Here is a 27,805-nt window from a genome sequence, read left to right as displayed (position 1 = left end):
CCCGCCCCCAAATCAGGGCTCAGCTTCGCTCCCAGCACAAAGCCCCTACACATACAGATACCACCAGCACAAAACCAAACACACACAAATACCTTCTCCTCCAACAGAACTCCCACTCAAACTCCCCTGTTTACAGCTCTGTTTGCTAGCCCCTGTATCGCTGCAGCTGTCTGTCCAGCTGCTCCCTTTATAGGACCCCTAGTCAGTGAAGCCCCGCCCCCTAATCAGGGCTCAGCTTCTCTCCCAGCACAAAGCCCCTCCAAGCCTCTACACATACAGATACTACCAATACAAAACCAAACAAACACAAATAACTTCTCCTCCAACAGAACTCCCACTCAAACTCCCCTGTTTACAGCTCAGTTTGCAAGCTCCTGTGCCACTGCAGCTGTCTGTGCCGCTGTCTGACTGGCTGCTACCTTTATAGGACCCCTGGTCAGTGAAGCCCTGCACGCTAATCAGGGCTCAGCTTCTCTCCCAGCAAAAAGCCCGTACACATACATATACCACCGATACAAAACCAAACACACAAATACCTTCTCCTCCAACAGAACTCCCACTCAAACTCCCGTGTTTACAGCACTGTTTGCTAGCTCCTGTGCCGCTGCCTGACTGGCTGCTGCCTTTATAGGACCCCTAGTCAGTGAAGCCCCGCCCCCTAATCAGGGCTCAGCTTCTCTCCCAGCACAAAGCCCCTCCAAGTCTCTACACATACAGATACTACCAATACAAAACCAAACACACACAAATACCTTCTCCTCCAACAGAACTCCCACTCAAACTCCCCTGTTTACAGCTCTGTTTGCTAGCTCCTGTGCCAATGCAGCTGTCTGTGCCGCTGCGTGACTGGCTGCTACCTTTATAGGACCCCTAGTCAGTGAAGCCCCGCCCCCTAATCAGGGCTCAGATTCTCTCCCAGCACAAAGCCTCTACTCATACAGATACTACCAATACAAAACCAAACACACAGAAATACCATATCCTCCAACAGAACTCCCTCTCAAACTCCCCTGTTTACAGCTCAGTTTGCTAGCTCCTGTTCCGCTGCAGCTGTCTGTGCCCCTGCCTGACTGGCTGCTCCCTTTATAGGACCCGTAGTCAGTGAAGCCCCGCCCCCTAATCAGGGCTCAGCTTTTCTCCCAGCACAAAGCCCCTACACATACAGATACTACCAATACAAAACCAAACACACACAAATACCTTCTCCTCCAACAGAACTCCCACTCATACTCCCCTGTTTACAGCTCTGTTTGCTAGCTCCTGTGCCGCTGCCTGACTGGCTGCTACCTTTCTAGGACCCCTCGTCAGTGAAGCCCCGCCCCCTAATCAGGGCTCAGCTTCTCTCCCAGCACAAAGCCCCTCCAAGCCTCTACACATACATATACCAACAATACAAAACCAAACACACACACAAATACCTTCTCCTCCAACAGAACTCCCACTCAAACTCCCCTGTTTACAGCTCTCTTTGCTAGCTCCTGTGCCACTGCAGCTGTCTGTGCCGCTGCCTGACTGGCTGCTGCCTTTATAGGACCCCTAGTCAGTGAAGCCCCGCCCCCTAATCAGGGCTCAGCTTTTCTCCCAGCACAAAGCCCCTACACATACAGATACTCCCAATACAAAACCAAACACACACAAATACCTTCTCCTCCACCAGAACTCCCACTCAAACTCCCCTGTTTACAGCTCTGTTTGCTAGCTCCTGTGCCGCTGCAGCTGTCCATGCCGCCGCCTGACTGGCTGCTCCCTTTATAGGACCCCTAGTCAGTGAAGCCCCGCCCCCTAATCAGGGCTCAGCTTCTCTCCCAGCACAAAGCCCCTACACATACAGATACCACCAACACAAAACCAAACACACACAAATACCTTCTCCTCCACCAGAACTCCCACTCAAACTCCCCTGTTTACAGCTCTGTTTGCTAGCTCCTGTGCCGCTGCCTGACTGGCTGCTACCTTTATAGGACCCCTAGTCAGTGAAGCCCCGCCCCCTAATCAGGGCTCAGCTTCGCACCCAGCACAAAGCCCCTCCAAGCCTCTACACATACAGATACTACCAATACAAAACCAAACACACACAAATAGCTTCTCTTCCAACAGAACTCCCACTCAAAGTCCCCTATTTACAGCTCTCTTTGCTAGCTCCTGTGCCACTGCAGCTGTCTGTGCCGCTGCCTGACTGGCTGCTGCCTTTATAGAACCCCTAGTCAGTGAAGCCCCGCCCCCTAATCAGGGCTCAGCTTCTCTCCCAGCACAAAGCCCCTACACATACAGATACCACCAACACAAAACCAAACACGGACAAATACCTTCTCCTCCAACAGAACTCCCACTCAAACTCCCCTGTTTACAGCTCTGTTTGCTAGCTCCTGTGCCGCTGCAGCTGTCCGTGCCGCCGCCTGACTGGCTGCTCCCTTTATAGGACCCCTAGTCAGTGAAGCCCCGCCCCCTAATCAGGGCTCAGCTTCTCTCCCAGCACAAAGCCCCTACACATACAGATGCTACCAATACAAAACCAAACACACACACAAATGCCTTCTCCTCCAACAGAACTCCCACTCAGACTCCCCTGTTTACAGCTCTGTTTGCTTGCTCCTGTGCCGCTGCCTGACTGGCTGCTACCTTTATAGGACCCCTAGTCAGTGAAGCCCCGCCCCCTAATCAGGGCTCAGCTTCTCTCCCAGCACAAAGCCCCTCCAAGCCTCTACACATACAGATACCACCAACACAAAACCAAACACACACACAAATACCTTCTCCTCCAACAGAACTCCCACTCAAACTCCCCTGTTTACAGCTCTGTTTGCTAGCTCCTGTGCCACTGCAGCTGTCTGTGCCGCTGCCTGACTGGCTGCTACCTTTATAGGACCCCTGGTCAGTGAAGCCCTGCACTCTAATCAGGGCTCAGCTTCTCTCCCAGCAAAAAGCCCCTACACATACAGATACCACCAATACAGAACCAAACACACACAAATACCTTCTCCTCCAACAGAACTCCCACTCATACTCCTCTGTTTACAGCTCTGTTTGCTAGCTCCTGTGCCGCTGCCTGACTGGCTGCTACCTTTCTAGGACCCCTAGTCAGTGAAGCCCCGCCCCCTAATCAGGGCTCAGCTTTTCTCCCCGCACAAAGACCCTACACATACAGATACTACCAATACAAAACCAAACACACACAAATACCTTCTCTTCCAACAGAACTCCCACTCAAACTCCCCTGTTTACAGCTCTGTTTGCTAGCTCCTGTGCCGCTGCCTGACTGGCTGCTACCTTTATAGGACCCCTAGTCAGTGAAGCCCCGCCCCCTAATCAGGGCTCAGCTTCGCTCCCAGCACAAAGCCCCTCCAAGCCTCTACACATACAGATACCAACAATACAAAACCAAACACACACACAAATACCTTCTCCTCCAACAGAACTCCCACTCAAACTCCCCTGTTTACAGCTCTCTTTGCTAGCTCCTGTGCCACTGCAGCTGTCTGTGCCGCTGCCTGACTGGCTGCTGCCTTTATAGGACCCCTAGTCAGTGAAGCCCCGCCCCCTAATCAGGGCTCAGCTTCTCTCCCAGCACAAAGCCCCTACACATACAGATGCTACCAATACAAAACCAAACACACACACAAATGCCTTCTCCTCCAACAGAACTCCCACTCAGACTCCCCTGTTTACAGCTCTCTTTGCTAGCTCCTGTGCCGCTGCCTGACTGGCTGCTACCTTTATAGGACCCCTAGTCAGTGAAGCCCCGCCCCCTAATCAGGGCTCAGCTTCTCTCCCAGCACAAAGCCCCTCCAAGCCTCTACACATACAGATACCACCAACACAAAACCAAAGACACACACAAATACCTTCTCCTCCAACAGAACTCCCACTCAAACTCCCCTGTTTACAGCTCTGTTTGCTAGCTCCTGTGCTGCTGCCTGACTGGCTGCTACCTTTATAGGACCCCTAGTCAGTGAAGCCCCGCCCCCTAATCAGGGCTCAGCTTCGCTCCCAGCACAAAGACCCTCCAAGCCTCTAAACATACAGATACTGCCAATACAATTCCAAACACACACACAAATACCTTCTCCTCCAACAGAACTCCCTCTCAAACTCCCCTGTTTACAGCTCTGTTTGCTAGCTCCAGTGCCGCTGCAGCTGTCTGTGCCGCTGCCTGACTGGCTGCTACCTTTATAGGACCCCTAGTCAGTGAAGCCCCGCCCCCTAATCAGGGCTCAGCTTCTCTCCCAGCACAAAGCCCCTCCAAGCCTCTACACATACAGATACTACCAATACAAAACCAAACAAACACAAATACCTTCTCCTCCAACAGAACTCCCACTCAAACTCCCCTGTTTACAGCTCAGTTTGCAAGCTCCTGTGCAACTCCAGCTGTCTCTGCCGCTGCCTGACTGGCTGCTACCTTTATAGGACCCCTGGTCAGTGAAGCCCTGCACGCTAATCAGGGCTCAGCTTCTCTCCCAGCAAAAAGCCCCTACACATACAGATACCACCAATACAAAACCAAACACACACAAATACCTTCTCCTCCAACACAACTCCCACTCATACTCCCCTGTTTACAGCTCTGTTTGCTAGCTCCTGTGCCGCTGCCTGACTGGCTGCTACCTTCCTAGGACCCCTAGTCAGTGAAGCCCCGCCCCCTAATCAGGGCTCAGCTTTTCTCCCAGCTTAAAGACCCTACACATACAGATACTACCAATACAAAACCAAACACACACAAATACCTTCTCTTCCAACAGAACTCCCACTCAAACTCCCCTGTTTACAGCTCTGTTTGCTAGCTCCTGTGCCGCTGCCTGACTGGCTGCTACCTTTATAGGACCCCTAGTCAGTGAAGCCCCGCCCCCTAATCAGGGCTCAGCTTCGCTCCCAGCACAAAGCCCCTCCAAGCCTCTACACATACAGATACTACCAATACAAAACCAAAAACACACACAAATACCTTCTCCTCCAACAGAACTCCCACTCAAACTCCCCTGTTTACAGCTCTGTTTCCTAGCTCCTGTACCGCTGCAGCTTTCTGTGTCGCTGCCTGACTGGCTGCTCCCTTTATAGGACCCCTCGTCAGTGAAGCCCCGCCCCCTAATCAGGGCTCAGGTTTTCTCCCAGCACAAAGCCCCTCCAAGCCTCTACACATACAGATACCAACAATACAAAACCAAACACACACACAAATACCTTCTCCCCCAACAGAACTCCCACTCAAACTCCCCTGTTTACAGCCTTCTTTGCTAGCTCCTGTGCCACTGCAGCTGTCTGTGCCGCTGCCTGACTGGCTGCTGCCTTTATAGGACCCCTAGTCAGTGAAGCCCCGCCCCCTAATCAGGGCTCAGCTTCTCTCTCAGCACAAAGCCCCTACACATACAGATACCACCAACACAAAACCGAACACACACAAATACCTTCTCCTCCAACAGAACTCCCACTCAAACTCCCCTGTTTACAGCTCTGTTTGCTAGCTCCTGTGCCGCTGCAGCTGTCCGTGCCGCCGCCTGACTGGCTGCTCCCTTTATAGGACCCCTAGTCAGTGAAGCCCCGCCCTCTAATCAGGGCTCAGCTTCTCTCCCAGCACAAAGCCCCTACACATACAGATGCTACCAATACAAAACCAAACACACACACAAATGCCTTCTCCTCCAACAGAACTCCCACTCAAACTCCCCTGTTTACAGCTCTCTTTGCTAGCTCCTGTGCCGCTGCCTGACTGGCTGCTACCTTTATAGGACCCCTAGTCAGTGAAGCCCCGCCCCCTAATCAGGGCTCAGCTTCGCTCCCAGCACAAAGACCCTCCAAGCCTCTAACCATACAGATACTGCCAATACAATTCCAAACACACACACAAATACCTTCTCCTCCAACAGAAGTCCCACTCAAACTCCCCTGTTTACAGCTCTCTTTGCTAGCTCCTGTGCCGCTGCCTGACTGGCTGCTACCTTTATAGGACCCCTAGTCAGTGAAGCCCCGCCCCCTAATCAGGGCTCAGCTTCTCTCCCAGCACAAAGCCCCTCCAAGCCTCTACACATACAGATACTACCAATACAAAACCAAACAAACACAAATACCTTCTCCTCCAACAGAACTCCCACTCAAACTCCCCTGTTTACAGCTCAGTTTGCAAGCTCCTGTGCCACTGCAGCTGTCTGTGCCGCTGCCTGACTGGCTGCTACCTTTATAGGACCCCTGGTCAGTGAAGCCCTGCACGCTAATCAGGGCTCAGCTTCTCTCCCAGCAAAAAGCCCCTACACATACAGATACCACCAATACAGAACCAAACACACACAAATACCTTCTCCTCCAACACAACTCCCACTCATACTCCCCTGTTTACAGCTCTGTTTGCTAGCTCCTGTGCCGCTGCCTGACTGGCTTCTACCTTCCTAGGACCCCTAGTCAGTGAAGCCCCGCCCCCTAATCAGGGCTCAGCTTTTCTCCCAGCATAAAGACCCTACACATACAAATACTACCAATACAAAACCAAACACACACAAATACCTTCTCTTCCAACAGAACTCCCACTCAAACTCCCCTGTTTACAGCTCTGTTTGCTAGCTCCTGTGCCGCTGCCTGACTGGCTGCTACCTTTATAGGACCCCTAGTCAGTGAAGCCCCGCCCCCTAATCAGGGCTCAGCTTCGCTCCCAGCACAAAGCCCCTCCAAGCCTCTACACATACAGATACTACCAATACAAAACCAAAAACACACACAAATACCTTCTCCTCCAACAGAACTCCCACTCAAACTCCCCTGTTTACAGCTCTGTTTCCTAGCTCCTGTACCGCTGCAGCTTTCTGTGTCGCTGCCTGACTGGCTGCTCCCTTTATAGGACCCCTCGTCAGTGAAGCCCCGCCCCCTAATCAGGGCTCAGGTTTTCTCCCAGCACAAAGCCCCTCCAAGCCTCTACACATACAGATACCAACAATACAAAACCAAACACACACACAAATACCTTCTCCCCCAACAGAACTCCCACTCAAACTCCCCTGTTTACAGCCTTCTTTGCTAGCTCCTGTGCCACTGCAGCTGTCTGTGCCGCTGCCTGACTGGCTGCTGCCTTTATAGGACCCCTAGTCAGTGAAGCCCCGCCCCCTAATCAGGGCTCAGCTTCTCTCTCAGCACAAAGCCCCTACACATACAGATACCACCAACACAAAACCGAACACACACAAATACCTTCTCCTCCAACAGAACTCCCACTCAAACTCCCCTGTTTACAGCTCTGTTTGCTAGCTCCTGTGCCGCTGCAGCTGTCCGTGCCGCCGCCTGACTGGCTGCTCCCTTTATAGGACCCCTAGTCAGTGAAGCCCCGCCCTCTAATCAGGGCTCAGCTTCTCTCCCAGCACAAAGCCCCTACACATACAGATGCTACCAATACAAAACCAAACACACACACAAATGCCTTCTCCTCCAACAGAACTCCCACTCAAACTCCCCTGTTTACAGCTCTCTTTGCTAGCTCCTGTGCCGCTGCCTGACTGGCTGCTACCTTTATAGGACCCCTAGTCAGTGAAGCCCCGCCCCCTAATCAGGGCTCAGCTTCGCTCCCAGCACAAAGACCCTCCAAGCCTCTAACCATACAGATACTGCCAATACAATTCCAAACACACACACAAATACCTTCTCCTCCAACAGAAGTCCCACTCAAACTCCCCTGTTTACAGCTCTCTTTGCTAGCTCCTGTGCCGCTGCCTGACTGGCTGCTACCTTTATAGGACCCCTAGTCAGTGAAGCCCCGCCCCCTAATCAGGGCTCAGCTTCTCTCCCAGCACAAAGCCCCTCCAAGCCTCTACACATACAGATACCACCAACACAAAACCAAACACACACACAAATACCTTCTCCTCCAACAGAACTCCCACTCAAACTCCCCTGTTTACAGCTCTGTTTGCTAGCTCCTGTGCTGCTGCCTGACTGGCTGCTACCTTTATAGGACCCCTAGTCAGTGAAGCCCCGCCCACTAATCAGGGCTCAGCTTCGCTCCCAGCACAAAGACCCTCCAAGCCTCTAAACATACAGATACTGCCAATACAATTCCAAACACACACACAAATACCTTCTCCTCCAACAGAACTCCCTCTCAAACTCCCCTGTTTACAGCTCTGTTTGCTAGCTCCAGTGCCGCTGCAGCTGTCTGTGCCGCTGCCTGACTGGCTGCTACCTTTATAGGACCCCTAGTCAGTGAAGCCCCGCCCCCTAATCAGGGCTCAGCTTCTCTCCCAGCACAAAGCCCCTCCAAGCCTCTACACATACAGATACTACCAATACAAAACCAAACAAACACAAATACCTTCTCCTCCAACAGAACTCCCACTCAAACTCCCCTGTTTACAGCTCAGTTTGCAAGCTCCTGTGCCACTGCAGCTGTCTGTGCCGCTGCCTGACTGGCTGCTACCTTTATAGGACCCCTGGTCAGTGAAGCCCTGCACGCTAATCAGGGCTCAGCTTCTCTCCCAGCAAAAAGCCCCTACACATACAGATACCACCAATACAGAACCAAACACACACAAATACCTTCTCCTCCAACACAACTCCCACTCATACTCCCCTGTTTACAGCTCTGTTTGCTAGCTCCTGTGCCGCTGCCTGACTGGCTTCTACCTTCCTAGGACCCCTAGTCAGTGAAGCCCCGCCCCCTAATCAGGGCTCAGCTTTTCTCCCAGCATAAAGACCCTACACATACAAATACTACCAATACAAAACCAAACACACACAAATACCTTCTCTTCCAACAGAAGTCCCACTCAAACTCCCCTGTTTACAGCTCTGTTTGCTAGCTCCTGTGCCGCTGCCTGACTGGCTGCTACCTTTATAGGACCCCTAGTCAGTGAAGCCCCGCCCCCTAATCAGGGCTCAGCTTCGCTCCCAGCACAAAGCCCCTCCAAGCCTCTACACATACAGATACTACCAATACAAAACCAAAAACACACACAAATACCTTCTCCTCCAACAGAACTCCCACTCAAACTCCCCTGTTTACAGCTCTGTTTGCTAGCTCCTGTACCGCTGCAGCTTTCTGTGTCGCTGCCTGACTGGCTGCACCCTTTATAGGACCCCTCGTCAGTGAAGCCCCGCCCCCTCATCAGGGCTCAGGTTTTCTCCCAGCACAAAGCCCCTCCAAGCCTCTACACATACAGATACCAACAATACAAAACCAAACACACACACAAATACCTTCTCCTCCAACAGAACTCCCACTCAAACTCCCCTGTTTACAGCTCTGTTTCCTAGCTCCTGTGCTGCTGCCTGACTGGCTGCTACCTTTATAGGACCCCTAGTCAGTGAAGCCCCGCCCCCTAATCAGGGCTCAGCTTCGCTCCGAGCACAAAGACCCTCCAAGCCTCTAAACATACAGATACTGCCAATACAATTCCAAACACACACACAAATACCTTCTCCTCCAACAGAACTCCCTCTCAAACTCCCCTGTTTACAGCTCTGTTTGCTAGCTCCAGTGCCGCTGCAGCTGTCTGTGCCGCTGCCTGACTGGCTGCTACCTTTATAGGACCCCTGGTCAGTGAAGCCCTGCACGCTAATCAGGGCTCAGCTTCTCTCCCAGCAAAAAGCCCCTACACATACACATACCACCAATACAGAACCAAACACACACAAATACCTTCTCCTCCAACACAACTCCCACTCATACTCCCCTGTTTACAGCTCTGTTTGCTAGCTCCTGTGCCGCTGCCTGACTGGCTGCTACCTTTCTAGGACCCCTAGTCAGTGAAGCCCCGCCCCCTAATCAGGGCTCAGCTTTTCTCCGAGCACGAAGACCCTACACATACAGATACTACCAATACAAAACCAAACACACACAAATACCTTCTCTTCCAACAGAACTCCCACTCAAACTCCCCTGTTTACAGCTCTGTTTGCTAGCTCCTGTGCCGCTGCCTGACTGGCTGCTCCCTTTATAGGACCCCTCGTCAGTGAAGCCCCGCCCCCTAATCAGGGCTCAGCTTTTCTCCCAGCACAAAGCCCCTCCAAGCCTCTACACATACAGATACCAACAATACAAAACCAAACACACACACAAATACCTTCTCCTCCAACAGAACTCCCACTCAAACTCCCCTGTTTACAGCTTTCTTTGCTAGCTCCTGTGCCACTGCAGCTGTCTGTGCCGCTGCCTGACTGGCTGCTGCCTTTATAGGACCCCTAGTCAGTGAAGCCCCGCCCCCTAATCAGGGCTCAGCTTCTCTCTCAGCACAAAGCCCCTACACATACAGATACCACCAACACAAAACCAAACACACACAAATACCTTCTCCTCCAACAGAACTCCCACTCAAACTCCCCTGTTTACAGCTCTGTTTGCTAGCTCCTGTGCCGCTGCCTGACTGGCTGCTCCCTTTATAGGACCCCTAGTCAGTGAAGCCCCGCCCCCTAATCAGGGCTCAGCTTCTCTCCCAGCACAAAGCCCCTACACATACAGATGCTACCAATACAAAACCAAACACACACAAATGCCTTCTCCTCCAACAGAACTCCCACTCAAACTCCCCTGTATACAGCTCTGTTTGCTAGCCCCTGTATCGCTGCAGCTGTCTGTCCAGCTGCCTGACTGGCTGCTCCCTTTATAGGACCCCTAGTCAGTGAAGCCCCGCCCCCTAATCAGGGCTCAGCTTCTCTCCCAGCACAAAGCCCCTACACATACAGATACCACCAATAAAAAACCAAACACACACAAATACCTTCTCCTCCAACAGAACTCCCACTCAAACTCCCCTGTTTACAGCTCTGTTTGCTAGCTCCTGTGCCCCTGCAGCTGTCTGTGACGCTGCCTGACTGGCTGCTACAATCATAGGACCCCTAGTCAGCGAAGCCCCGTCCCCTAATAAGGGCTCAGCTTCTCTCCCAGCACAAAGCTCCTCCAAGCCTCTACAAATACAGATACCACCAATACAAAACCAAACACACACACAAATACCTTCTCCTCAAACAGAACTCCCACTCAAACTCCCCTGTTTACAGCTCTATTTGCTAGCTCCAGTGCCGCTGCAGCTGTCTGTGCCGCTGCCTGACTGGCTGGTACCTTTATAGGACCCCTAGTCAGGGAAGCCCCGCCCGCTAATCAGGGCTCAGCTTTTCTCCCAGCACAAAGACCCTACACATACAGATACTACCAATACAAAACCAAACACACACAAATACCTTCTCTTCCAACAGAACTCCCACTCAAACTCCCCTGTTTACAGCTCTGTTTGCTAGCTCCTGTGCCGCTGCCTGACTGGCTGCGACCTTTATAGAACCCCTAGTCAGTGAAGCCCCGCCCCCTAATCAGGGCTCAGCTTCGCTCCCAGCACAAAGCCCCTCCAATCCTCTACACATACAGATACTACCAATACAAAACCAAAAACACACACAAATACCTTCTCCTCCAACAGAACTCCCACTCAAACTCCCCTGTTTACAGCTCTGTTTGCTAGCTCCTGTACCGCTGCAGCTTTCTGTGTCGCTGCCTGACTGGCTGCTCCCTTTATAGGACCCCTCGTCAGTGAAGCCCCGCCCCCTAATCAGGGCTCAGCTTTTCTCCCAGCACAAAGCCCCTCCAAGCCTCTACACATACAGATACCAACAATACAAAACCAAACACAAACACAAATACCTTCTCCTCCAACAGAACTCCCACTCAAACTCCCCTGTTTACAGCTCTGTTTGCTAGCTCCTGTGCCGCTGCCTGACTGGCTGCTACCTTTATAGGACCCCTAGTCAGTGAAGCCCCGCCCCCAAATCAGGGCTCAGCTTCGCTCCCAGCACAAAGCCCCTACACATACAGATACCACCAGCACAAAACCAAACACACACAAATACCTTCTCCTCCAACAGAACTCCCACTCAAACTCCCCTGTTTACAGCTCTGTTTGCTAGCCCCTGTATCGCTGCAGCTGTCTGTCCAGCTGCCTGACTGGCTGCTCCCTTTATAGGACCCCTAGTCAGTGAAGCCCCGCCCCCTAATCAGGGCTCAGCTTCTCTCCCAGCACAAAGCCCCTCCAAGCCTCTACACATACAGATACTACCAATACAAAACCAAACAAACACAAATAACTTCTCCTCCAACAGAACTCCCACTCAAACTCCCCTGTTTACAGCTCAGTTTGCAAGCTCCTGTGCCACTGCAGCTGTCTGTGCCGCTGTCTGACTGGCTGCTACCTTTATAGGACCCCTGGTCAGTGAAGCCCTGCACGCTAATCAGGGCTCAGCTTCTCTCCCAGCAAAAAGCCCCTACACATACAGATACCACCGATACAAAACCAAACACACAAATACCTTCTCCTCCAACAGAACTCCCACTCAAACTCCCGTGTTTACAGCACTGTTTGCTAGCTCCTGTGCCGCTGCCTGACTGGCTGCTGCCTTTATAGGACCCCTAGTCAGTGAAGCCCCGCCCCCTAATCAGGGCTCAGCTTCTCTCCCAGCACAAAGCCCCTCCAAGTCTCTACACATACAGATACTACCAATACAAAACCAAACACACACAAATACCTTCTCCTCCAACAGAACTCCCACTCAAACTCCCCTGTTTACAGCTCTGTTTGCTAGCTCCTGTGCCAATGCAGCTGTCTGTGCCGCTGCGTGACTGGCTGCTACCTTTATAGGACCCCTAGTCAGTGAAGCCCCGCCCCCTAATCAGGGCTCAGATTCTCTCCCAGCACAAAGCCTCTACTCATACAGATACTACCAATACAAAACCAAACACACAGAAATACCATATCCTCCAACAGAACTCCCTCTCAAACTCCCCTGTTTACAGCTCAGTTTGCTAGCTCCTGTTCCGCTGCAGCTGTCTGTGCCCCTGCCTGACTGGCTGCTCCCTTTATAGGACCCGTAGTCAGTGAAGCCCCGCCCCCTAATCAGGGCTCAGCTTTTCTCCCAGCACAAAGCCCCTACACATACAGATACTACCAATACAAAACCAAACACACACAAATACCTTCTCCTCCAACAGAACTCCCACTCATACTCCCCTGTTTACAGCTCTGTTTGCTAGCTCCTGTGCCGCTGCCTGACTGGCTGCTACCTTTCTAGGACCCCTCGTCAGTGAAGCCCCGCCCCCTAATCAGGGCTCAGCTTCTCTCCCAGCACAAAGCCCCTCCAAGCCTCTACACATACATATACCAACAATACAAAACCAAACACACACACAAATACCTTCTCCTCCAACAGAACTCCCACTCAAACTCCCCTGTTTACAGCTCTCTTTGCTAGCTCCTGTGCCACTGCAGCTGTCTGTGCCGCTGCCTGACTGGCTGCTGCCTTTATAGGACCCCTAGTCAGTGAAGCCCCGCCCCCTAATCAGGGCTCAGCTTTTCTCCCAGCACAAAGCCCCTACACATACAGATACTACCAATACAAAACCAAACACACACAAATACCTTCTCTTCCAACAGAAGTCCCACTCAAACTCCCCTGTTTACAGCTCTGTTTGCTAGCTCCTGTACCGCTGCAGCTGTCTGTGCAGCTGCCTGACTGGCTGCTCCCTTTATAGGACCCCTAGTCAGTGAAGCCCCGACCCCTAATCAGGGCTCACCTTCTCTCGCAGCACAAAGCCCCTACACAAACAGATACCACCAATACAAAACCAAACACACACAAATACCTTCTCCTCCAACAGACCTCCCACTCAAACTCCCCTGTTTACAGCTCTGTTTGCTAGCTCCTGTGCCGCTGCCAGACTGGCTGCTACCTTTATAGGACCCCTAGTCAGTGAAGCCCCGCCCCCTAATCAGGGCTCAGCTTCTCTCTCAGCACAAAGCCCCTCCAAGCCTCTACACATACAGATACTAGCAATACAAAACCAAACACACAAAAATACCTTCTTCTCCAACAGAACTCCCACTCAAACTCCCCTGTTTACAGCTCTGTTTGCTAGCTCCTGTGCCAATGCAGCTGTCTGTGCCGCTGCCTGACTGGCTGCTACCTTTATAGGACCCCTAGTCAGGGAAGCCCCGCCCCCTAATCAGGGCTCAGATTCTCTCCCAGCACAAAGCCTCTACTCATACAGATACTACCAATACAAAACTAAACACACAGAAATACCTTCTCCTCCAACAGAACTCCCTCTCAAACTCCCCTGTTTACAGCTCAGTTTGCTAGGTCCTGTTCCGCTGCAGCTGTCTGTGCCCCTGCCTGACTGGCTGCTCCCTTTATAGGACCCGTAGTCAGTGAAGCCCCGCCCCCTAATCAGGGCTCAGCTTTTCTCCCAGCACAAAGCCCCTACACATACAGATACTACCAATACAAAACCAAACACACACAAATACCTTCTCTTCCAACAGAAGTCCCACTCAAACTCCCCTGTTTACAGCTCTGTTTGCTAGCTCCTGTGCCGCTGCCTGACTGGCTGCTACCTTTATAGGAACCCTAGTCAGTGAAGCCCCGCCCCCTAATCAGGGCTCAGCTTTTCTCCCAGCACAAAGACCCTACAAATACAGATACTACCAATAAAAAACCAAACACACACAAATACCTTCTCTTCCAACAGAACTCCCACTCAAACTCCCCTGTTTACAGCTCTGTTTGCTAGCTCCTGTACCGCTGCAGCTGTCTGTGCAGCTGCCTGACTGGCTGCTCCCTTTATAGGACCCCTAGTCAGTGAAGCCCCGCCCCCTAATCAGGGCTCAGCTTCTCTCGCAGCACAAAGCCCCTACACATACAGATACCACCAATACAAAACCAAACACACACAAATACCTTCTCCTCCAACAGAACTCCCACTCAAACTCCCCTGTTTACAGCTCTGTTTGCTAGCTCCTGTACCGCTGCAGCTGTCTGTGTCGCTGCCTGACTGGCTGCTCCCTTTATAGGACCCCTAGTCAGTGAAGCCCCGCCCCCTAATCAGGGCTCAGCTTCGCTCCCAGCACAAAGCCCCTCCAAGCCTCTACACATACAGATACTACCAATACAAAACCAAACACACACAAATAGCTTCTCTTCCAACAGAACTCCCACTCAAAGTCCCCTATTTACAGCTCTCTTTGCTAGCTCCTGTGCCACTGCAGCTGTCTGTGCCGCTGCCTGACTGGCTGCTGCCTTTATAGAACCCCTAGTCAGTGAACCCCCCCCCGAATCAGGGCTCAGCTTCTCTCCCAGCACAAAGCCCCTACACATACAGATGCTACCAATACAAAACCAAACACGGACAAATACCTTCTCCTCCAACAGAACTCCCACTCAAACTCCCCTGTTTACAGCTCTGTTTGCTAGCTCCTGTGCCCCTGCAGCTGTCTGTGACGCTGCCTGACTGGCTGCTACAATCATAGGACCCCTAGTCAGCGAAGCCCCGCCCCCTAATCAGGGCTCAGCTTCTCTCCCAGCACAAAGCCCCTCCAAGCCTCTACAAATACAGATACCACCAATACAAAACCAAACACACACACAATTACCTTCTCCTCAAACAGAACTCCCACTCAAACTCCCCTGTTTACAGCTCTATTTGCTAGCTCCAGTGCCGCTGCAGCTCTCTGTGCCGCTGCCTGACTGGTTGGTACCTTTATAGGACCCCTAGTCAGGGAAGCCCCGCCCCCTAATCAGGGCTCAGATTCTCTCCCAGCACAAAGCCTCTACTCATACAGACACTACCAATACAAAACCAAACACACAAATACCTTCTCCTCTAACAGAACTCCCTCTCAAACTCACCTGTTTACAGCTCTGTTTGCTAGCTCCTGTGCCGCTGCAGCTGTCTGTTCCCCTGCCTGACTGGCTGCTCCCTTTATAGGACCCCTAGTCAGTGAAGCCCCGCCCCTAATCAGGGCTCAGCTTTTCTCCCAGCACAAAGCCCCTCCAAGCCTCTACACATACAGATACTACCAATACGAAAGCAAACACACATATACCTTCTCCTCCAACAGAACTCCCACTCAAACTCCCGTGTTTACAGCACTGTTTGCTAGCTGCTGTGCCGCTGCCTGACTGGCTGCTACCTTTATAGGACGCCTAGTCAGTGAAGCCCCGCCCCCTTATCAGGGCTCAGCTTCTCTCCCAGCACAAAGCCTCTACACATACAGATACTACCAATACAAAACCAAACACACACGAACACCTTCTCCTCCAACAGAACTCCCACTCATACTCCCCTGTTTAGAGCTCTGTTTGCTAGCTCCTGTGCCGCTGCCTGACTGGCTGTTACCTTTCTAGGACCCCTAGTCAGTGAAGCCCCGCCCCCTAATCAGGGCTCAGCTTTTCTCCCAGCACAAAGACCCTACACATACAGATACTACCAATACAAAACCAAACACACACAATTACCTTCTCTTCCAACAGAACTCCCACTCAAACTCCCCTGTTTACAGCTCTGTTTCCTAGCTTCTGTGCCGCTCCCTGACTGGCTGCTACCTTTATAGGACCCCTAGTCAGTGAAGCCCCGCCCCCTAATCAGGGCTCAGCTTCGCTCCCAGCACAAAGCCCCTCCAAGCCTCTACACATACAGATACTACCAATACAAAACCAAACACACACAAATAGCTTCTCCTCCAACAGAACTCCCACTCAAAGTCCCCTATTTACAGCTCTGTTTGCTAGCTCCTGTACCGCTGCAGCTGTCTGTGTCGCTGCCTGACTGGCTGCTCCCTTTATAGGACCCCTCGTCAGTGAAGCCCCGCCCCCTAATCAGGGCTCAGCTTTTCTCCCAGCACAAAGCCCCTCCAAGCCTCTACACATACAGATACCAACAATACAAAACCAAACACACACACAAATACCTTCTCCTCCAACAGAACTCCCACTCAAACTCCCCTGTTTACAGCTCTCTTTGCTAGCTCCTGTGCCACTGCAGCTGTCTGTGCCGCTGCCTGACTGGCTGCTGCCTTTATAGGACCCCTAGTCAGTGAAGCCCCGCCCCCAAATCAGGGCTCAGCTTCGCTCCCAGCACAAAGCCCCTACACATACAGATACCACCAGCACAAAACCAAACACACACAAATACCTTCTCCTCCAACAGAACTCCCACTCAAACTCCCCTGTTTACAGCTCTGTTTGCTAGCCCCTGTATCGCTGCAGCTGTCTGTCCAGCTGCCTGACTGGCTGCTCCCTTTATAGGACCCCTAGTCAGTGAAGCCCCGCCCCCTAATCAGGGCTCAGCTTCTCTCCCAGCACAAAGCCTCTACACATACAGATACTACCAATACAAAACCAAACAAACACAAATACCTTCTCCTCCAACAGAACTCCCACTCAAACTCCCCTGTTTACAGCTCAGTTTGCAAGCTCCTGTGCCACTGCAGCTGTCTGTGCCGCTGCCTGACTGGCTGCTACCTTTATAGGACCCCTGGTCAGTGAAGCCCTGCACACTAATCAGGGCTCAGCTTCTCTCCCAGCAAAAAGCCCCTACTCATACAGATACTACCAATACAGAACCAAACACACACAAATACCTTCTCCTCCAACAGAACTCCCACTCATACTCCCCTGTTTACAGCTCTGTTTGCTAGCTCCTGTTCCGCTGCAGCTGTCTGTGCCCCTGCCTGACTGGCTGCTCCCTTTATAGGACCCCTAGTCAGTGAAGCCCCGCCCCCTAATCAGGGCTCAGCTTTTCTCCCCGCACAAAGACCCTACACATACAGATACTACCAATACAAAACCAAACACACACAAATACCTTCTCTTCCAACAGAACTCCCACTCAAACTCCCCTGTTTACAGCTCTGTTTGCTAGCTCCTGTGCCGCTGCCTGACTGGCTGCTACCTTTATAGGACCCCTAGTCAGTGAAGCCCCGCCCCCTAATCAGGGCTCAGCTTCGCTCCCAGCACAAAGCCCCTCCAAGCCTCTACACATACAGATACTACCAATACAAAACCAAAAACACACACAAATACCTTCTCCTCCAACAGAACTCCCACTCAAACTCCCCTGTTTACAGCTCTGTTTGCTAGCTCCTGTACCGCTGCAGCTTTCTGTGTCGCTGCCTGACTGGCTGCTGCCTTTATAGGACCCCTAGTCAGTGAAGCCCCGCCCCCTAATCAGGGCTCAGCTTCTCTCCCAGCACAAAGCCCCTACACATACAGATGCTACCAATACAAAACCAAACACACACACAAATGCCTTCTCCTCCAACAGAAGTCCCACTCAAACTCCCCTGTTTACAGCTCTGTTTGCTAGCTCCTGTGCCGCTGCCTGACTGGCTGCTACCTTTATAGGACCCCTAGTCAGTGAAGCCCCGCCCCCTAATCAGGGCTCAGCTTCGCTCCCAGCACAAAGACCCTCCAAGCCTCTAACCATACAGATACTGCCAATACAATTCCAAACACACACACAAATACCTTCTCCTCCAACAGAAGTCCCACTCAAACTCCCCTGTTTACAGCTCTGTTTGCCAGCTCCTGTGCCGCTGCCTGACTGGCTGCTACCTTTCTAGGACCCCTAGTCAGTGAAGCCCCGCCCCCTAATCAGGGCTCAGCTTTTCTCCCAGCACAAAGACCCTACACATACAGATACTACCAATACAAAACCAAACACACACAAATACCTTCTCTTCCAACAGAACTCCCACTCAAACTCCCCTGTTTACAGCTCTGTTTGCTAGCTCCTGTGCCGCTGCCTGACTGGCTGCTACCTTTATAGGACCCCTAGTCAGTGAAGCCCCGCCCCCTAATCAGGGCTCAGCTTCGCTCCCAGCACAAAGCCCCTCCAAGCCTCTACACATACAGATACTACCAATACAAAACCAAAAACACACACAAATACCTTCTCCTCCAACAGAACTCCCACTCAAACTCCCCTGTTTACAACTCTGTTTGCTAGCTCCTGTACCGCTGCAGCTTTCTGTGTCGCTGCCTGACTGGCTGCTCCCTTTATAGGACCCCTCGTCAGTGAAGCCCCGCCCCCTAATCAGGGCTCAGCTTTTCTCCCAGCACAAAGCCCCTCCAAGCCTCTACACATACAGATACCAACAATACAAAACCAAACACACACACAAATACCTTCTCTTCCAACAGAACTCCCACTCAAACTCCCCTGTTTACAGCTCTGTTTGCTAGCTCCTGTGCCGCTGCCTGACTGGCTGCTCCCTTTATAGGACCCCTAGTCAGTGAAGCCCCGCCCCCTAATCAGGGCTCAGCTTCTCTCCCAGCACAAAGCCCCTACACATACAGATGCTACCAATACAAAACCAAACACACACACAAATGCCTTCTCCTCCAACAGAACTCCCACTCAGACTCCCCTGTTTACAGCTCTGTTTGCTAGCTCCTGTGCCGCTGCCTGACTCGCTGCTACCTTTATAGGACCCCTAGTCAGTGAAGCCCCGCCCCCTAATCAGGGCTCAGCTTCTCTCCCAGCACAAAGCCCCTCCAAGCCTCTACACATACAGATACCACCAACACAAAACCAAACACACACACAAATACCTTCTCCTCCAACAGAACTCCCACTCAAACTCCCCTGTTTACAGCTCTGTTTGCTAGCTCCTGTACCGCTGCAGCTTTCTGTGTCGCTGCCTGACTGGCTGCTCCCTTTATAGGACCCCTCGTCAGTGAAGCCCCGCCCCCTAATCAGGGCTCAGCTTCTCTCCCAGCACAAAGACCCTCCAAGCCTCTAAACATACAGTTACTGCCAATACAATTCCAAACACACACACAAATACCTTCTCCTCCAACAGAACTCCCTCTCAAACTCCCCTGTTTACAGCTCTGTTTGCTAGCTCCAGTGCCGCTGCAGCTGTCTGTGCCGCTGCCTGACTGGCTGCTACCTTTATAGGACCCCTAGTCAGTGAAGCCCCGCCCCCTAATCAGGGCTCAGCTTCTCTCCCAGCACAAAGCCCCTCCAAGCCTCTACACATACAGATACTACCAATACAAAACCAAACAAACACAAATACCTTCTCCTCCAACAGAACTCCCACTCAAACTCCTTTGTTTACAGCTCTGTTTGCTAGCTCCTGTACCACTGCAGCTTTCTGTGTCGCTGCCTGACTGGCTGCTCCCTTTATAGGACCCCTCGTCAGTGAAGCCCCGCCCCCTAATCAGGGCTCAGCTTTTCTCCCAGCACAAAGCCCCTCCAAGCCTCTACACATACAGATACCAACAATACAAAACCAAACACACACACAAATACCTTCTCCTCCAACAGAACTCCCACTCAAACTCCCCTGTTTACAGCTCAGTTTGCAAGCTCCTGTGCCACTGCAGCTGTCTGTGCCGCTGCCTGACTGGCTGCTACCTTTATAGGACCCCTGGTCAGTGAAGCCCTGCACGCTAATCAGGGCTCAGCTTCTCTCTCAGCAGAAAGCCCCTACACATACAGATACCACCAACACAAAACCAAACACACACAAATAACTTCTCCTCCAACAGAACTCCCACTCAAACTCCCCTGTTTACAGCTCAGTTTGCAAGCTCCTGTGCCACTGCAGCTGTCTGTGCCGCTGCCTGACTGGCTGCTACCTTTATAGGACCCCTGGTCAGTGAAGCCCTGCACGCTAATCAGGGCTCAGCTTTTCTCCCAGCACAAAGACCCTACACATACAGATACTACCAATACAAAACCAAACACACACAAATACCTTCTCTTCCAACAGAACTCCCACTCAAACTCCCCTGTTTACAGCTCTGTTTGCTAGCTCCTGTGCCGCTGCCTGACTGGCTGCTACCTTTATAGGACCCCTAGTCAGTGAAGCCCCGCCCCCTAATCAGGGCTCAGCTTCGCTCCCAGCACAAAGCCCCTCCAAGCCTCTACACATACAGATACTACCAATACAAAACAAAAAACACACACAAATACCTTCTCCTCCAACAGAACTCCCACTCAAACTCCCCTGTTTACAGCTCTGTTTGCTAGCTCCTGTACCGCTGCAGCTTTCTGTGTCGCTGCCTGACTGGCTGCTCCCTTTATAGGACCCCTCGTCAGTGAAGCCCCGCCCCCTAATCAGGGCTCAGCTTTTCTCCCAGCACAAAGCCCCTCCAAGCCTCTACACATACAGATACCAACAATACAAAACCAAACACACACACAAATACCTTCTCCTCCAACAGAACTCCCACTCAAACTCCCCTGTTTACAGCTCTCTTTGCTAGCTCCTGTGCCACTGCAGCTGTCTGTGCCGCTGCCTGACTGGCTGCTGCCTTTATAGGACCCCTAGTCAGTGAAGCCCCGCCCCCTAATCAGGGCTCAGCTTCTCTCTCAGCACAAAGCCCCTACACATACAGATACCACCAACACAAAACCAAACACACACAAATACCTTCTCCTCCAACAGAACTCCCACTCAAACTCCCCTGTTTACAGCTCTGTTTGCTAGCTCCTGTGCCGCTGCAGCTGTCCGTGCCGCCGCCTGACTGGCTGCTCCCTTTATAGGACCCCTAGTCAGTGAAGCCCCGCCCCCTAATCAGGGCTCAGCTTCTCTCCCAGCACAAAGCCCCTACACATACAGATGCTACCAATACAAAACCAAACACACACACAAATGCCTTCTCCTCCAACAGAACTCCCACTCAGACTCCCCTGTTTACAGCTCTGTTTGCTACCTCCTGTGCCGCTGCCTGACTCGCTGCTACCTTTATAGGACCCCTAGTCAGTGAAGCCCCGCCCCCTAATCAGGGCTCAGCTTCTCTCCCAGCACAAAGCCCCTACACATACAGATGCTACCAATACAAAACCAAACACACACACAAATGCCTTCTCCTCCAACAGAACTCCCACTCAGACTCCCCTGTTTACAGCTCTGTTTGCTAGCTCCTGTGCCGCTGCCTGACTCGCTGCTACCTTTATAGGACCCCTAGTCAGTGAAGCCCCGCCCCCTAATCAGGGCTCAGCTTCTCTCCCAGCACAAAGCCCCTCCAAGCATCTACACATACAGATACCACCAACACAAAACCAAACACACACACAAATACCTTCTCCTCCAACAGAACTCCCACTCAAACTCCCCTGTTTACAGCTCTGTTTGCTAGCTCCTGTGCTGCTGCCTGACTGGCTGCTACCTTTATAGGACCCCTAGTCAGTGAAGCCCCGCCCCCTAATCAGGGCTCAGCTTCGCTCCCAGCACAAAGACCCTCCAAGCCTCTAACCATACAGATACTGCCAATACAATTCCAAACACACACACAAATACCTTCTCCTCCAACAGAAGTCCCACTCAAACTCCACTGTTTACAGCTCTGTTTGCTAGCTCCTGTGCCGCTGCCTGACTGGCTGCTACCTTTATAGGACCCCTAGTCAGTGAAGCCCCGCCCCCTAATCAGGGCTCAGCTTCGCTCCCAGCACAAAGCCCCTCCAAGCCTCTACACATACAGATACTACCAATACAAAACCAAACACACACAAATAGCTTCTCTTCCAACAGAACTCCCACTCAAAGTCCCCTATTTACAGCTCTCTTTGCTAGCTCCTGTGCCACTGCAGCTGTCTGTGCCGCTGCCTGACTGGCTGCTGCCTTTATAGAACCCCTAGTCAGTGAAGCCCCGCCCCCTAATCAGGGCTCAGCTTCTCTCCCAGCACAAAGCCCCTACACATACAGATGCTACCAATACAAAACCAAACACGGACAAATACCTTCTCCTCCAACAGAACTCCCACTCAAACTCCCCTGTTTACAGCTCTGTTTGCTAGCTCCTGTGCCCCTGCAGCTGTCTGTGACGCTGCCTGACTGGCTGCTACAATCATAGGACCCCTAGTCAGCGAAGCCCCGCCCCCTAATCAGGGCTCAGCTTCTCTCCCAGCACAAAGCCCCTCCAAGCCTCTACAAATACAGATACCACCAATACAAAACCAAACACACACACAAATACCTTCTCCTCAAACAGAACTCGCACTCAAACTCCCCTGTTTACAGCTCTATTTGCTAGCTCCAGTGCCGCTGCAGCTCTCTGTGCCGCTGCCTGACTGGTTGGTACCTTTATAGGACCCCTAGTCAGGGAAGCCCCGCCCCCTAATCAGGGCTCAGATTCTCTCCCAGCACAAAGCCTCTACTCATACAGACACTACCAATACAAAACCAAACACACAAATACCTTCTCCTCTAACAGAACTCCCTCTCAAACTCACCTGTTTACAGCTCTGTTTGCTAGCTCCTGTGCCGCTGCAGCTGTCTGTTCCCCTGCCTGACTGGCTGCTCCCTTTATAGGACCCCTAGTCAGTGAAGCCCCGCCCCTAATCAGGGCTCAGCTTCTCTCCCAGCACAAAGCCTCTACACATACAGATACTACCAATACAAAACCAAACACACACGAACACCTTCTCCTCCAACAGAACTCCCACTCATACTCCCCTGTTTAGAGCTCTGTTTGCTAGCTCCTGTGCCGCTGCCTGACTGGCTGTTACCTTTCTAGGACCCCTAGTCAGTGAAGCCCCGCCCCTTAATCAGGGCTCAGCTTTTCTCCCAGCACAAAGACCCTACACATACAGATACTACCAATACAAAACCAAACACACACAATTACCTTCTCTTCCAACAGAACTCCCACTCAAACTCCCCTGTTTACAGCTCTGTTTGCTAGCTTCTGTGCCGCTGCCTGACTGGCTGCTACCTTTATAGGACCCCTAGTCAGTGAAGCCCCGCCCCCTAATCAGGGCTCAGCTTCGCTCCCAGCACAAAGCCCCTCCAAGCCTCTACACATACAGATACTACCAATACAAAACCAAACACACACAAATAGCTTCTCCTCCAACAGAACTCCCACTCAAAGTCCCCTATTTACAGCTCTGTTTGCTAGCTCCTGTACCGCTGCAGCTGTCTGTGTCGCTGCCTGACTGGCTGCTCCCTTTATAGGACCCCTCGTCAGTGAAGCCCCGCCCCCTAATCAGGGCTCAGCTTTTCTCCCAGCACAAAGCCCCTCCAAGCCTCTACACATACAGATACCAACAATACAAAACCAAACACACACACAAATACCTTCTCCTCCAACAGAACTCCCACTCAAACTCCCCTGTTTACAGCTCTCTTTGCTAGCTCCTGTGCCACTGCAGCTGTCTGTGCCGCTGCCTGACTGGCTGCTGCCTTTATAGGACCCCTAGTCAGTGAAGCCCCGCCCCCTAATCAGGGCTCAGCTTCTCTCTCAGCACAAAGCCCCTACACATACAGATACCACCAATACAAAACCAAACACACACAAATACCTTCTCCTCCAACAGAACTCCCACTCAAACTCCCCTCTTTACAGCTCTATTTGCTAGCTCCAGTGCCGCTGCAGATGTCTGTGCCGCTGCCTGACTGGCTGCTACCTTTATAGGACCCCTCGTCAGGGAAGCCCCGCCCCCTAATCAGGGCTCAGCTTCTCTCCCAGCACAAAGCCCCTCCAAGCCTATACACATACAAATACTACCAATACAAAACCAGACACACACAAATACCTTCTCCTCCAACAGAACTCCCACTCAAACTCCCCTGTTTACAGCTCTGTTTGCTAGCTCCTGTGCCGCTGCCTGACTGGCTGCTACCTTTATAGGACGCCTAGTCAGTGAAGCCCCGCCCCCTTATCAGGGCTCAGCTTCTCTCCCAGCACAAAGCCTCTACACATAGAGATACTACCAATACAAAACCAAACACACACAAACACCTTCTCCTCCAACAGAACTCCCACTCAAACTCCCCTGTTTACAGCTCTGTTTGCTAGCTCCTGTACCGCTGCAGCTGTCTGTGTCGCTGCCTGACTGGCTGCTCCCTTTATAGGACCCCTCGTCAGTGAAGCCCCGCCCCCCAATCAGGGCTCAGCTTCTCTCCCAGCACAAAGCCCCTACACATACAGATGCTACCAATAGAAAACCAAACACACACACAAATGCCTTCTCCTCCAACAGAACTCCCACTCAGACTCCCCTGTTTACAGCTCTGTTTGCTAGCTCCTGTGCCGCTGCCTGACTGGCTGCTACCTTTATAGGACCCCTAGTCAGTGAAGCCCCGCCCCCTAATCAGGTCTCAGCTTCGCTCCCAGCACAAAGCCCCTCCAAGCTTCTACACATACAGATACTACCAATACAAAACCAAACACACACACAAATAGCTTCTCCTCCAACAGAACTCCCACTCAAAGTCCCCTATTTACAGCTCTGTTTGCTAGCTCCTGTACCGCTGCAGCTGTCTGTGTTGCTGCCTGACTGGCTGCTCCCTTTATAGGACCCCTCGTCAGTGAAGCCCCGCCCCCTAATCAGGGCTCAGCTTCTCTCCCAGCACAAAGCCCCTACACATACAGATACCACCAACATAAAACCAAACACACACAAATACCTTCTCCTCCAACAGAACTCCCACTCAAACTCCCCTGTTTACAGCTCTGTTTGCTAGCCCCTGTATCGCTGCAGCTGTCTGTCCAGCTGCCTGACTGGCTGCTCCCTTTATAGGACCCCTAGTCAGTGAAGCCCCGCCCCCAATCAGGGCTCAGCTTCTCTCCCAGCACAAAGCCCCTACACATACAGATACCACCAATACAAAACCAAACACACACAAATACCTTCTCCTCCAACAGAACTCCCACTCAAACTCCCCTCTTTACAGCTCTATTTGCCAGCTCCAGTGCCGCTGCAGATGTCTGTGCCGCTGCCTGACTGGCTGCTCCCTTTATAGGACCCCTCGTCAGTGAAGCCACGCCCCCTAATCAGGGCTCAGCTTCTCTCCCAGCACAAAGCCCCTCCAAGCCTATACACATACAGATACCACCAATACAAAACCAAACACACACAGAAATACCTTCTCCTCAAAGAGAACTCCCACTCAAACTCCCCTGTTTACAGCTCTATTTGCTAGCTCCAGTGCCGCTGCAGATGTCTGTGCCGCTGCCTGACTGGCTGCTACCTTTATAGGACCCCTAGTCAGGGAAGCCCCGCCCCCTAATCAGGGCTCAGCTTCTCTCCCAGCACAAAGCCCCTCCAAGCCTCTACACATACAAATACTTCCAATACAAAACCAGACACACACAAACACCTTCTCCTCCAACAGAACTCCCACTCAAACTCCCCTGTTTACAGCTCAGTTTGCAAGCTCCTGTGCCACTGCAGCTGTCTGTGCCGCTGCCTGACTGGCTGCTACCTTTATAGGACCCCTGGTCAGTGAAGCCCTGCACACTAATCAGGGCTCAGCTTCTCTCCCAGCAAAAAGCCCCTACACATACAGATACTACCAATACAAAACCAAACACACACAAATACCTTCTCCTCCAACAGAACTCCCGCTCATACTCCCCTGTTTACAGCTCTGTTTGCTAGCTCCTGTGCCGCTGCCTGACTGGCTGCTACCTTTCTAGGACCCCTAGTCAGTGAAGCCCCGCCCCCTAATCAGGGCTCAGCTTTTCTCCCCGCACAAAGACCCTACACATACAGATACTACCAATACAAAACCAAACACACACAAATACCTTCTCTTCCAACAGAACTCCCACTCAAACTCCCCTGTTTACAGCTCTGTTTGCTAGCTCCTGTGCCGCTGCCTGACTGGCTGCTACCTTTATAGGACCCCTAGTCAGTGAAGCCCCGCCCCCTAATCAGGGCTCAGCTTCGCTCCCAGCACAAAGCCCCTCCAAGCCTCTACACATACAGATACTACCAATACAAAACCAAAAACACACACAAATACCTTCTCCTCCAACAGAACTCCCACTCAAACTCCCCTGTTTACAGCTCTGTTTGCTAGCTCCTGTACCGCTGCAGCTTTCTGTGTCGCTGCCTGACTGGCTGCTGCCTTTATAGGACCCCTCGTCAGTGAAGCCCCGCCCCCCAATCAGGGCTCAGCTTCTCTCCCAGCACAAAGCCCCTACACATACAGATGCTACCAATAGAAAACCAAACACACACACAAATGCCTTCTCCTCCAACAGAACTCCCACTCAGACTCCCCTGTTTACAGCTCTGTTTGCTAGCTCCTGTGCCGCTGCCTGACTGGCTGCTACCTTTATAGGACCCCTAGTCAGTGAAGCCCCGCCCCCTAATCAGGGCTCAGCTTCGCTCCCAGCACAAAGCCCCTCCAAGCCTCTACACATACAGATACCACCAACACAAAACCAAACACACACACAAATACCTTCTCCTCCAACAGAACTCCCACTCAAACTCCCCTGTTTACAGCTCTCTTTGCTAGCTCCTGTGCCACTGCAGCTGTCTGTGCCGCTGCCTGACTGGCTGCTGCCTTTATAGAACCCCTAGTCAGTGAATCCCCGCCCCCTAATCAGGGCTCAGCTTCTCTCCCAGCACAAAGCCCCTACACATACAGATAACACCAACACAAAACCAAACACACACAAATACCTTCTCCTCGAACAGAACTCCCATTCAAACTCCCCTGTTTACAGCTCTCTTTGCTAGCTCCTGTACCGCTGCAGCTGTCTGTGCAGCTGCCTGACTGGCTGCTCCCTTTATAGGACCCCTAGTCAGTGAAGCCCCGCCCCCTAATCAGGGCTCAGCTTCTCTCCCAGCACAAAGCCTCTAAACATACAGATACTGCCAATACAAAACCAAACACACACACAAATGCCTTCTCCTCCAACAGAACTCCCTCTCAAACTCCCCTGTTTACAGCTCTGTTTGCTAGCTCCAGTGCCGCTGCAGCTGTCTGTGCCGCTGCCTGACTGGCTGCTACCTTTATAGGACCCCTAGTCAGTGAAGCCCCGCCCCCTAATCAGGGCTCAGCTTCTCTCCCAGCACAAAGCCCCTCCAAGCCTCTACACATACAGATACTACCAATACAAAACCAAACAAACACAAATACCTTCTCCTCCAACAGAACTCCCACTCAAACTCCCCTGTTTACAGCTCAGTTTGCAAGCTCCTGTGCCACTGCAGCTGTCTGTGCCGCTGCCTGACTGGCTGCTACCTTTATAGGACCCCTGGTCAGTGAAGCCCTGCACACTAATCAGGGCTCAGCTTCTCTCCCAGCAAAAAGCCCCTACA

This window comes from Lepidochelys kempii, chromosome 16, assembly GCF_965140265.1.
Source record: "Lepidochelys kempii isolate rLepKem1 chromosome 16, rLepKem1.hap2, whole genome shotgun sequence".
In the NCBI taxonomy this organism is placed as follows: Eukaryota; Metazoa; Chordata; order Testudines; family Cheloniidae; genus Lepidochelys; species Lepidochelys kempii.
The sequence above is the reverse complement of the archived record's forward strand: the minus strand, read 5'-3'. Positions refer to the sequence as shown.